The sequence below is a fragment of the Aythya ferina genome (assembly GCF_964211825.1).
Source record: "Aythya ferina genome assembly, chromosome: 7".
Taxonomy (NCBI): Eukaryota; Metazoa; Chordata; class Aves; order Anseriformes; family Anatidae; genus Aythya; species Aythya ferina.
This window is the reverse complement of record NC_140302.1, coordinates 23,179,548-23,189,895: the sequence shown is the minus strand read 5'-3', so window position 1 is coordinate 23,189,895 and position 10,348 is coordinate 23,179,548.

Here is a 10,348-nt window from a genome sequence, read left to right as displayed (position 1 = left end):
GGCCCCCCGCGCTCAGCCCCTCCGGCGGGGGCACGGCAGCCAGCACGGCTCCCGCACAGCTCAGGCACCCCAGGGACGTGGGGACCGCTGCCCTCCTGCAGCCTGGAGCCCGTCCCAGGGGACTGAGGCTGGGCACAGGCAGGGTGCAGGCAGGGGCAGCATCATGGCCGTTCCCACCGGTGCTGCGCGGGGCCGTTTTCCCAGCCCTCCTCTGAATACAGATGTTTTCTCAGTGCAGGATCCAGACAGAGGAGGGTAAAATGTTTTCATTCCAAGCTCCCGGGGTCAGGTCATGGTTTGTCTAAATGGCTTTTGTTGCTGTAATTATCAGATTAGCTGATCTCTGGCAGCGTGTTTAGGGGCAGCTACATTAACTGTGGATCCTGACCCCCCTGTCCCCACCAGCACCCTGCCCAGCTGGAGCAGTGGGTGTGCAAAGCAACAGGGTGGGATCGGGGGTGGCACAAGAGACATGGGAAAAACCTGAGCTTGATTTGGGGCTGGTACCCAGCACCCAGGAGCAGCCGGCATCTTTTGGGAAGACTCCAACCTGCAGTGCACAGCTGCTGCAGAGCCCCGTCCCAGGCACCTGCCTGCTGCCACTGCTGATGCTCAGCATGCAGGCACGGGATGGAGGGCTGGTGCTCTGGGGGGGCTCTTTGGTGAGTGAGCAGGGGCCGTGGGGAGGACAGCCTCCAAGCAGGCAGGGAGCTCCGGGAACAGGAGCGTGAGATAGCAGGCCAGACGGGGAGACAAGAGAGCAGGGCGAGGGGCAGATAAAGAGGGATCAGGAGTTTCCGGCCCCCGCCAGCCCCTCGCTGGGTCCGTCTGTCAGCACCTCTGAGTGCTGATGGCACTGAGCCCCGAGGCAGCCGGAGCTGCCGGCCCCACCACGGGGCACCAGCAGAGCCTCGAAGGGGCCCCGCTGCTGCCTTCATGCTGAGCCCCAGCACTGGCAGCTGCTTGGCCCCTGGCATGGCCAGGAGTGGACACTGCCCATGCACAGCCCCCAGACACCCCCGCGGGTGCCCCCAGTTTTTCCATCAAAGGAATTTGTTAAAAAGCAGTTTCACTGCATTTCAGTTTCTGAAGTCTAATGGTGCCAGAGCACAACGTGCTGCTAAACGAATGCTTCTCCCAGGAGCAGAACATCTACACCTCCTCTTTTGAAGAGTGCTTCAGCCTCCTTAAATTTTTCAGAAAATTTCAAGAGCAAAACGTTGCCTAAAACACCATGTTCCTTCAGGAAGTGTTGTCGTCAGTAAAATAGAATTATAAAAATATTACTGGGAGGTATATTCCCACAGTTTTCCTAATTCCCACCATGAAAAGCTTGGCTAGCTCCAAAGCCAGGCTCTGGAAGCTGGAGAATAACTCAGTGCAGCAATGACAAGGCCTGTGTGCTCCCGAGAATAAGGGAGAACACCCCCCACCTGGGCTCCAACCTCTCCTACCAGCTCTGGGAACAGCCACAGATTCCAAGCACCCACCTGCTGGCAGAGGGCAGCAGAGCTGCCCAGAGACTGTGGTGGTTGCATGAGCCACCCAGATAATGAAGCCTAGCGCCCTGGGGCATTGAAGATGCTGTCCCAAGGGCGCAAAGGGCCAAATGGAGAAGGGACTCGGTTATTGGTCCCCAGCATCCCCAGCCCCAGGGTGGGTGAGAAATCGCTGTGTCAAGGCACGGAGTTTCACGCAGCTGGGGACGGGGGGGACGGAAGCAACCACGGCACAGCCGGTCCCAGCTGTCCCCTCCGGGCAGCGCCTGTCCCTCTGCCTGGCCAGGACGTGGCCAGGGGAGAGGAGCCCGGCTCCTTGCAGGGCACCCCGTGCTGCGGGTAGGTTCAGGACCCTGGTGTAGGAGCAGATTTACTGAAAACAATTTATTTAATATAAAAAAATAATTTTCTTATGGCATTTTGGCTGGCGTCAGCCAAGCGCTTACTCACCCGGGAATTCAAACAAAGGCAGCGCTGGCGCCCAGCCAGGGGGTCGGGCGCTGGGTGGTCGTGTCCATCCCGGCCTCGGACCCGCCTCTGGGTCACTTGTGGGCTTGTGGCATGATGTCTCCATTTATTTATTGGAAATGTTTGAACAGGAAATGCTAATGGTTTGAGTTTTGGAGACAGCTGGAGGGGTCCGGCAGGAGCTGCTGGGAAGGGGAGGGTGTGCACGGATGGGGCGGCTTGGGGAAGAAGGGGTCGGTGCCGTCGGTGCTGCTGATGGAGACCTGTCCCCTCCTCATATTTGGGGTGGAAGACCCAGCGAAGATGAGGCTGGGGATGGCCCTGCCAGCTCCACTGCCTCGTCCTCCGCCTCTGACCTCGAGCACCCATGCAAAACGTGCGGCACTGCTGCTCCCAGCACACTGCCCTGCCCACTGCCCACAGGCAGGGACGGCAACCACGGTCCTGCAGGTCCCATCCGCGTCCCTCAGGGCCTGGTGGTGCCCGCCAGCAGGGGAGGGATGGGATGTGAGGGGTGCCTCCCCCTGCAAGGGGGTCGAGAGGTTCCTCCACAGCCTGGCTCTGGAATGGGTTGTTCCTGCGTTTGCTGATAACAGAGGAGGTGAAGCCTGACCCAGGAAAGCAGGCAAGATCCGCAGAGATAAACTCCCTGCAGCAAGACAAAGGCACTGACCTCTGCGCAGCCCGAGCCGCCGCATTCCCACAAGCACAGCAACAATTGCCCGGGAGCAGCAGCGAGACCTGCAGCGAGCCCCGCAGGGGCACCAACACCTCCCGCAGCCTTGGCTTTTAACCACCTCAGCTGCAGCTACCAGCTGCCCAGGCAGGGGCAGCACAGCGAGCCCCTGGTTATCACTCGCTCTCCATTTCATGGCGCAGCGTGTGCGGCGCTGCCTGCCTTGCATGGACAGAGAGCACTTGCACCTCGTAACCAAAGGGAAACTCCTCCTGGGCAGAGCATCCTTTGGTCCAGCTCCCCACGCCCTCCTTCTCTTTTAGCGGCCAGAGCTCAGCCAAGCAGGTGCTCACACACATTCCCCACCTCACATTTCGATGCATACACCCATTGCTTTAGTTCCTAGTCCTAAAACAGCAGAGGCTCTTGAGCACTGGTGCACCTTGGGGTGTGCTCTGTGTGGGGGCTGCATGTCCCCTGGCACCCCAGCGCACCCTGGGAGGCTGAACCGCTGCCTCTGCCAGCCCTGCTCGGGGCCCTGAGGCTGAGACGCCGGGCACCCCCGTGCCTGGCCCTGCCACGTGTCCCTGCTGCTCTGCCAGCACTGCCCTGAGACAACAAGAGCTGGAAAAGGCAGAGGCGCTTAATGGGATTTGCAGAAGCAGCCAGCTCGGTTACACGCCTCATGCCTGTTGTCTCGGGCATGTTTTTAAAATCTTTATCTCTGCATCATTAAGCACTGATCTGCATTTGAAAAGGCTCCCTTCGGTTCCCTACCTCTGAAATGAGGATAACTCTGCTTTACCTCATCGCAGGGTTACGAGGATAAACAGATTAAAGGCTGCGAGATATTGTGGCAGAGAAGGTTAAACAAGACCCTGTGACAGACAGCCCACGGGCAGGAGCGAGCATCAGAGCGAGGCACACAGCACAAGCCGGCAACCCACCTCTGTGCCATGCAAATGACCCCCAAATCCCAGTGTCGGGCTTGCCACCGGCTGCCTTCCCAGGACACGGTCCTCTGGCAGCCAAAAGCCAGCTGAGGGACTGCTCCCACGGCCAGACACGCACCCGCATCCCAAGTTTGGGAGCAGGGAGAGCAGGGGAGGCAGTGTGGAGGAGAGGTGATGATCAGGAGCTAGAGGCTCAGGGAGGACGTCGGTGGCACAGGTACAGCAGAGAGGGCACCCAGGGCAGAGACAAGAGTTGGGGAACGTGCACTTCTCCAGAAAGAGCTGGTGGGGGAGAGGATGAGCCAGACAATCACTGTCTGGAAAGTCTCACCCGGGTCCCTAGTAAAATAATGGCACAAATATTAAGAAAAGGAGCTCTGTAAACATCTAGAGGATAATGAAACCATGAGCTATAAGCAGGATGGGATTTGTAAATAAAGGATCGTGCCAAAAACAACAAGCCCTCCATAATTGTTTTGGATAGAATGACAAGATTAGTGCGGGAATGGGACTCGGCGGATGTCATGAGAGAAGACCTGGAAGCACCAGGTCTGTCCCCCCTGCCTCACCGTTAAAGAGCCCCCAGCACATTTGGGCAGGTTTCGGTGGGCTGACCTGCTGGGGCGCATGCAGAGGTGTCCCAGCACCGTCCCACTGGCAGGACTGGCACCTGGGGACATACCTGCCCTCCGGAGCTGGGACCTGCTGGCGCCTGGCACATGTCACTGTCATTTTTGCAGTCGCTCTCGCCTTGGCCACCTCCGAGGAGAGCAATAGCCCAGCCGTGGTGCCATGGATGGGAGAATAAGAAACAAAACTGAGTAGGGCTAACGGCAGGAATATAATGCTAGCACTTTCCATGCTGTACCCCAGGTTTAGGCAAAGATTTTTTCCTTTGTGAGCATCAAAATGGCACATTCTCCAGAGCTGCAGGGTTCCTTTGTGCACTGCAGCATCAGATTTTTGGCCAGACTTGCAGGTAACATGCATGCGCCTCCTTGCAACCAGACCTTTGAAATGCAATGCTGTGAAAGCACAGAAGTGCCAGCACGGCACAGACCAGGCACAGCCAGTTTCGATGTCGCACTAAAGGCGGAGCAGGGGTCTGGCCAAAACGTACCTGGTGGGAGAAGGGGCCAGCCCCCAGGCCCCTGCAGAGCACGGGGCCATGCTGGGTAAGAACCGCACTCTGGCAAGCAGCTGGCGGCGTTCAGCACGCACTGCAGCATATACTTACAGCCGCGCACAAACCGAGGGTGAAATGCACCATATATGGTGAAGATATTATTAGTTCATAGCTGTCTTAATAGGATCTTCTTAGGAATTCTTGCTCGAAAATTAGAAACAAACAGGTTTCAATGGGGGACTGAAGTGTGGACACAAACTGCCCGAAGGACCAAAAGCAGCGGCTTCGAAAGAGCAGCGAGCAGTGAGGCCGTGGATATCTCACACAGGTATCTGCAAGGTGCTTAGCCTAGCATCGTACAGCACTCTGATCAAATATTTGTCCTAAGTAAAGCCAATTGTCAAGAAATGTCCCTCAAGGGCTCTGGCTCTGGATGCAACCAGACTGAGGGGCAGCACGAACTGGCTACTGGCATCCTGCTGCGGGACAGGGACACAGAGTTGCCTGCTGTGACTAAGTCAAAGCAAAACCTACATGTAAGCTTGATGTCAGGACCATGAAGCAGCTGCAGCCTGGGATGTGAAACCAGGAGCATGGGGAACAGGAGCTGGGATGTGGTGTCCTGCATCCAAACACAGCTTGGGATAGGGGGGCCAACCCAGAGGTCCCAGGCCTGGCCTGGTGCCCCATTTCAGAACCTGCAGGAGATGTCCTTTCCCCTCACCATTTTCATCTCCCACAGCACCCTCACAGCCAGACTAGGGCTGGAAGGGGAGGGGAATGTGGGTTGAAAACTGAGAGCAGCACCAGCACTGGGGAGACGGTGGCATCTCCATCTTCAGACATTTCCAAAATTTGACTGATGGAGGCCTGACCAGCGGGCTGTACCGCCAGAGCTCCCGAGGCCAAAATTATTCTGTGAAATGAGAGAGGGTGCAGAAAACAGCCACGGAAAAGACACAAGGGCAGGAGAATGCACCCCACAGTGACAGAATCAAGCTCAACCTGTTTTCTTCTTAAAAAAGCTTAAGAAATTTGACTGCTATGCACAAGTACTCTGATAGTAAGAAAATACCATGTACCAAAGTGTTTTTATTCCAGCCAAAAAGGCAGAACAAGAATCAATGCCTGGAAATTAAAAGCCAGACAAAGCTGCATAAGAAATAAGACATGCATTTTCTGAGCAATGCTGATTAGCCGCTGGATTAACCATTAGTCAGTAAGACAAATCTCTGAGCTCCCTCACTTCTCCAGACCAGATGCTTGAGTGAAAACCCAAGTTATTTGGATCCCAAAAGAATAATAAGATGCAGCACTTGGGGAGATCAGAATAGGTGATCTAATGACTAACTCTGCTCTTAAACATCGTGAGTAAAAATGTATCATGTTTTCAGTACACACACAAAAATTCACATTGCATGAACTTGGCGTAAACACGGAAGAGTTGACATCTGTGGGCCCGCAGATGGACTGGGGCAACTGTTGTGAGCCCTGTTTTACAAACAGCAAAACACCCAGCCCACGGACAACCCACTGGGGCCTTGTGGTGGGAGTGAAACCACGAGCGAGACAGGAGCTTGCAACACCATGGGTCTGTCACCAGACAGATTCACAAGCAAGGCTGGGTCTGCCGTAGGGTGCTCTGGGATCCCACATGTAGGCACATGGTCAATCGGATGGGGAAGAGGAGGTCTGTCTGTGCAGGGCTTGGTGGGGACCACATGAGGCATGTGACCTGTATGACCTTCCCAGGAGAAGAAGAACCACAGAAATGGGGAAAAGACTGGATTTATAAAAATAAAAATGTAGAAGAAGAAGTGCTTCAGATTAAATAACAAAAATGCTGATGGAGTTGACGGAAACCTGGACGGCATCCACAGCTGAGGAAAAACACACCTGGCAAGGACCAGTCCCGAATAGACTGGCTAGAGGCAAAATGATCTTCTCTCTTTCTAGTATCCGTATTCACAGAATCATAAAAAATAAGCCTGGAAGGCCCTCGAAAGGTCACCCAGCCTGTCTGCCTGCCGCCGAAGGAGGCAAACCCTTCCTGGTGGAGGTTTTGTCTAAACTCTGTCTACAAGGAGCCGCTAGTGGTGAAGGCAGCTCCCAAGAAAAACGAGTTTTAATCTCCTTTGCTACAGTCATTGCAGGGTGAGCCCATGGTTTCTCGTTCTTTCCACCCTGAAAAAAAAAAAAAAAAAAAAAAAAAGGAATAGCCCATTATCTCTTGCTTTGTAGCAGAGCTTTATGCATTTGAAGACTTTTATCTTATTTCCCTCCAGTCGTCTCTTCTTGATACTAAGCTACCCTGGTCCTTCAGCCTCCTCCAGTATGTCATGTTTTCTGAATTTCTGATCACTCTTGCTCTTCCCTGGGCTTCCTCCCAGAACCACAACTTGAGACGCTCAGCCCAAAGTGGGACCCAGCACTCAGGCTGACACTTTTGAGTGAGGCAGGATTACATTGGGTGTCCCACAAACACCTTGTTTATATGTCCCAGTCTCACTTCGCTCTTCTCACTCAGGAGAACACTGCTGGCTCGCACTCCCTTTGGGACCCACCATCACCTCCAGCTACCTTCCCACCAAGCAAGTTTGCTCAATTCACAGTTAGTGGGTGTGCAGTTGATTTTCCCCAACTCAAAGAAAAGCCTTATTTTGTTTTTATCTACAGTTTTCTTTCAGATTTCTCCAGTTCGTCAAGAGAAGCTGAGCTGCACTCTTGCAGGCCCTACCAGACTGGTGTTGCTTGAAGGTGAAGATCCCATGAAAGCATTGGCCAGGCCTATGTCCAGAGCAGGTCCCATCTGAGGGTTAAACCCTGGTAACGCCCCTTTCAACACAGTTTTCCAGACAGTTTTGCTTCAATGCATACTCGTGTCCATCTAGATCTCATTCATTTAGACTGTATTCCTCTCCCTTGCCCATGAGAATTTCATGTAGGAAGGGAACCAAAGTCCCGTGAATGTCGAGACTGAGCACACCTTCTGTTTCTTCCCTATCGGCAAGCATAGATATCCGCAAGTAGAATAAAATTCAGTTGTGGCTCTTAGGTGACAGCCAAAGCTGCCACTTACTTCGTTATCTCTACTTGCATGTCATGTCCCTTCATGATGTATTTGCCTGTCTTCATTCTGTTTATGCAAATGTCCCATTTTTCCTTTGACTCTGCACCCCTGGTCTTGAGTAAAGCTCAGGAACTTGGAAAGATGCAGAGGTTCGTTTTGGGAAAAAAAAAAAAAAAAAAAAAAAAAAGGAAGAAAACTGCTCAACAACAACAAAATCCTCGGAACTCACATGTTTATCCAAATTCATCTGAACCTTCTGGGGACAGTGACTTTTTAGGGTAAAATGAAAACAAGTTCAAGTGAGTTTTCCATCCCTGCGACCGTACGGTGATTCCAGCCAATCTGAAATAATTTTCCAAGAAGATTTCCTGCAACCCCACAGTGATTAAAGGAAATAACATTGTGAATAAAGGGACATTCTTCAAAGTCAATGAAGGAGCCACAATTTGTACGTTCTCACAGAGGGCCGGAAAGCGCCGGCGCGAGGTGGACCTTGCGGCATGTGGCCCCCCAGAAGGAAGAGGGTGGGATGTCGGGTCTGTCCCTCTTCCCCGGCCAGGGGTTGTGACCGGGCTCCTCCCGGAGCCAGCGGTGAGGGAAGAGGCCCCCGAGCTCCCCATGGTTGGGGATGAGAGGCTCGGTGGTGGCGGGTGAGCATCCAGCGTGCTCGGCATTTGTTTGCCGATGAGCCACAAGACCCAACAGGCCCTCTCCAAAGCGGGGGTAATGCAAAGACCACCATACATCCTTCTGCCCGGCCTCCATGCTGCTGCCTCCATGCCTGGAAAGCCCCGTGCCTCTCTTTGTCTGAACCAAACCTTCAGCACGTTCGCCCGGCTGGGCTCCGAGATTGACAGGGCAATGTGAACGGGCCCGAAAAGCCACTTTGGTGGAGGCGAAGGCGCCGGGCAAGCAGGGTCCTGCCCGCTCCACCGGCTGCAGCCCCTCTGGCTGGGGGCTGCGGGAGCCAAGCAAACACCCCAGGAAGGGCGAGGGAGGGATGAGCACGCGCCCAAAATGGCCGAGCCAAGGGAAATTTTAGAAGCCCGCCTTCCTGGCTAAAACAAAGAGAAGGGAGCGCGGTGGAGGCGAGGCAAGCTGGGGGGGGAAGGCGAGAGGGGGCTGCCTGCAAACCCAAACATACATGCTTCAGTTGGTGCCGCGTAATAAGGGAATTAGCTAATGAGCTTACTGCGGCACGGGGACGAGTCCTTTAGAAATATCATGGCCACCTGGGGAGGCTCGCAGAGGAGCCGGGCGGCCTTAAGCTGCAGAGCTGGGAGGATGAGTCCCCACGGCCCCAGAGCCGGCCTCGTTCCCTCCCGGCCAGCCCGTGTCCATGGGGCGGGTGGGAACCGAGTGAGAAGAGCTCACAAAAAACATCATTTTGGAAAAACCCGGCCACGGGCTGGGGCTGCTGGGTGCGGCCAGTCCCCAGCACAGAGCGTTGCCGCTGCAGCAGTGATGGATGTGTCGGCAAACCAAGGAAATCAACAATATGGATTTTTTTTATTATTATTATTTTTTTCCGAGCCGTTCAATACAGCTGCATAAAATCCGAGCTGCAAGCGTGTTCAAATGTAAGTGCGTGTGAGCACGCTGGTTTGAACTGAAAGCGGGTGAGAGAACGTAATGTTAAAAGTCACTTAGAACAATGCAAACATTAAATATACAAATACTCATCAAATGCTTCTTTAGAAAGCGGTTTTCAGGCAGCAATCAGGCGGGGCTGCAAAAAAAAAAATTGTTTGCTGATTAATAAATAATAACGAGTTTAAACTCATTGAGGAATTTGTGCACGACGTGGTATTTGCATGAATTAGAGAAGGGAAGTCTGAACGGCACTGAAGACATAACACTCCTCTGAAGAAAAAAGGGAAAAGCAAAAACCTGAGCCAAAAATGAGGCTCCACTTGAAATAAAAAATTACTCCCACAGCAGTGAGAACAGCACCCAAACCCAAATATTTGCTGAAAAGTTGGAAATTTAGAATTTTTATTTATAAGGTAGAATTATCGTTACTAAAAATGTGAAAAAATAAGTTATGAAAATTACTGATAATTTTCTTGCCTAAAATGAATTCAGTTGAAAACTATTATACGGAAAACAGAGCTTTTCATTTAACTTTTCTATGGGATTTTTTTTTTTATTATTATTCTTTTAATTAAAATTTTGATTTTTTAGTTCAGTTTCTTAAGCCAGAAATTCGATCAAAATGTGGAAACAGCGTGTTTTTGTGTTTCCATTGTCTCCTTTTTCTCCCCAACCCTGAAGCTGCTTGAAGAAAGCCGAACATTTGCATGAGATTTCCTCCTCTGTTTTCTCATCTTGTTTTCGCTATGCTGTCACTTCTCTAAGCGTTTGCACTCTTAGAAAAAGAGAAAAGAAAAAATAAATGCGATGTCATTTGCTCAGCTATTTCAGAGCTATAAGAATAAAATCGCAGAAGAAAGAATAGTAAGAATAATAAAAGATTTTTAAGATTTTGGTAATTTTTCAGCTGCGATAGAAGCAATTTGTTCCTGTGTAGAAAATGCTGCAACTTCCAGCCAGATG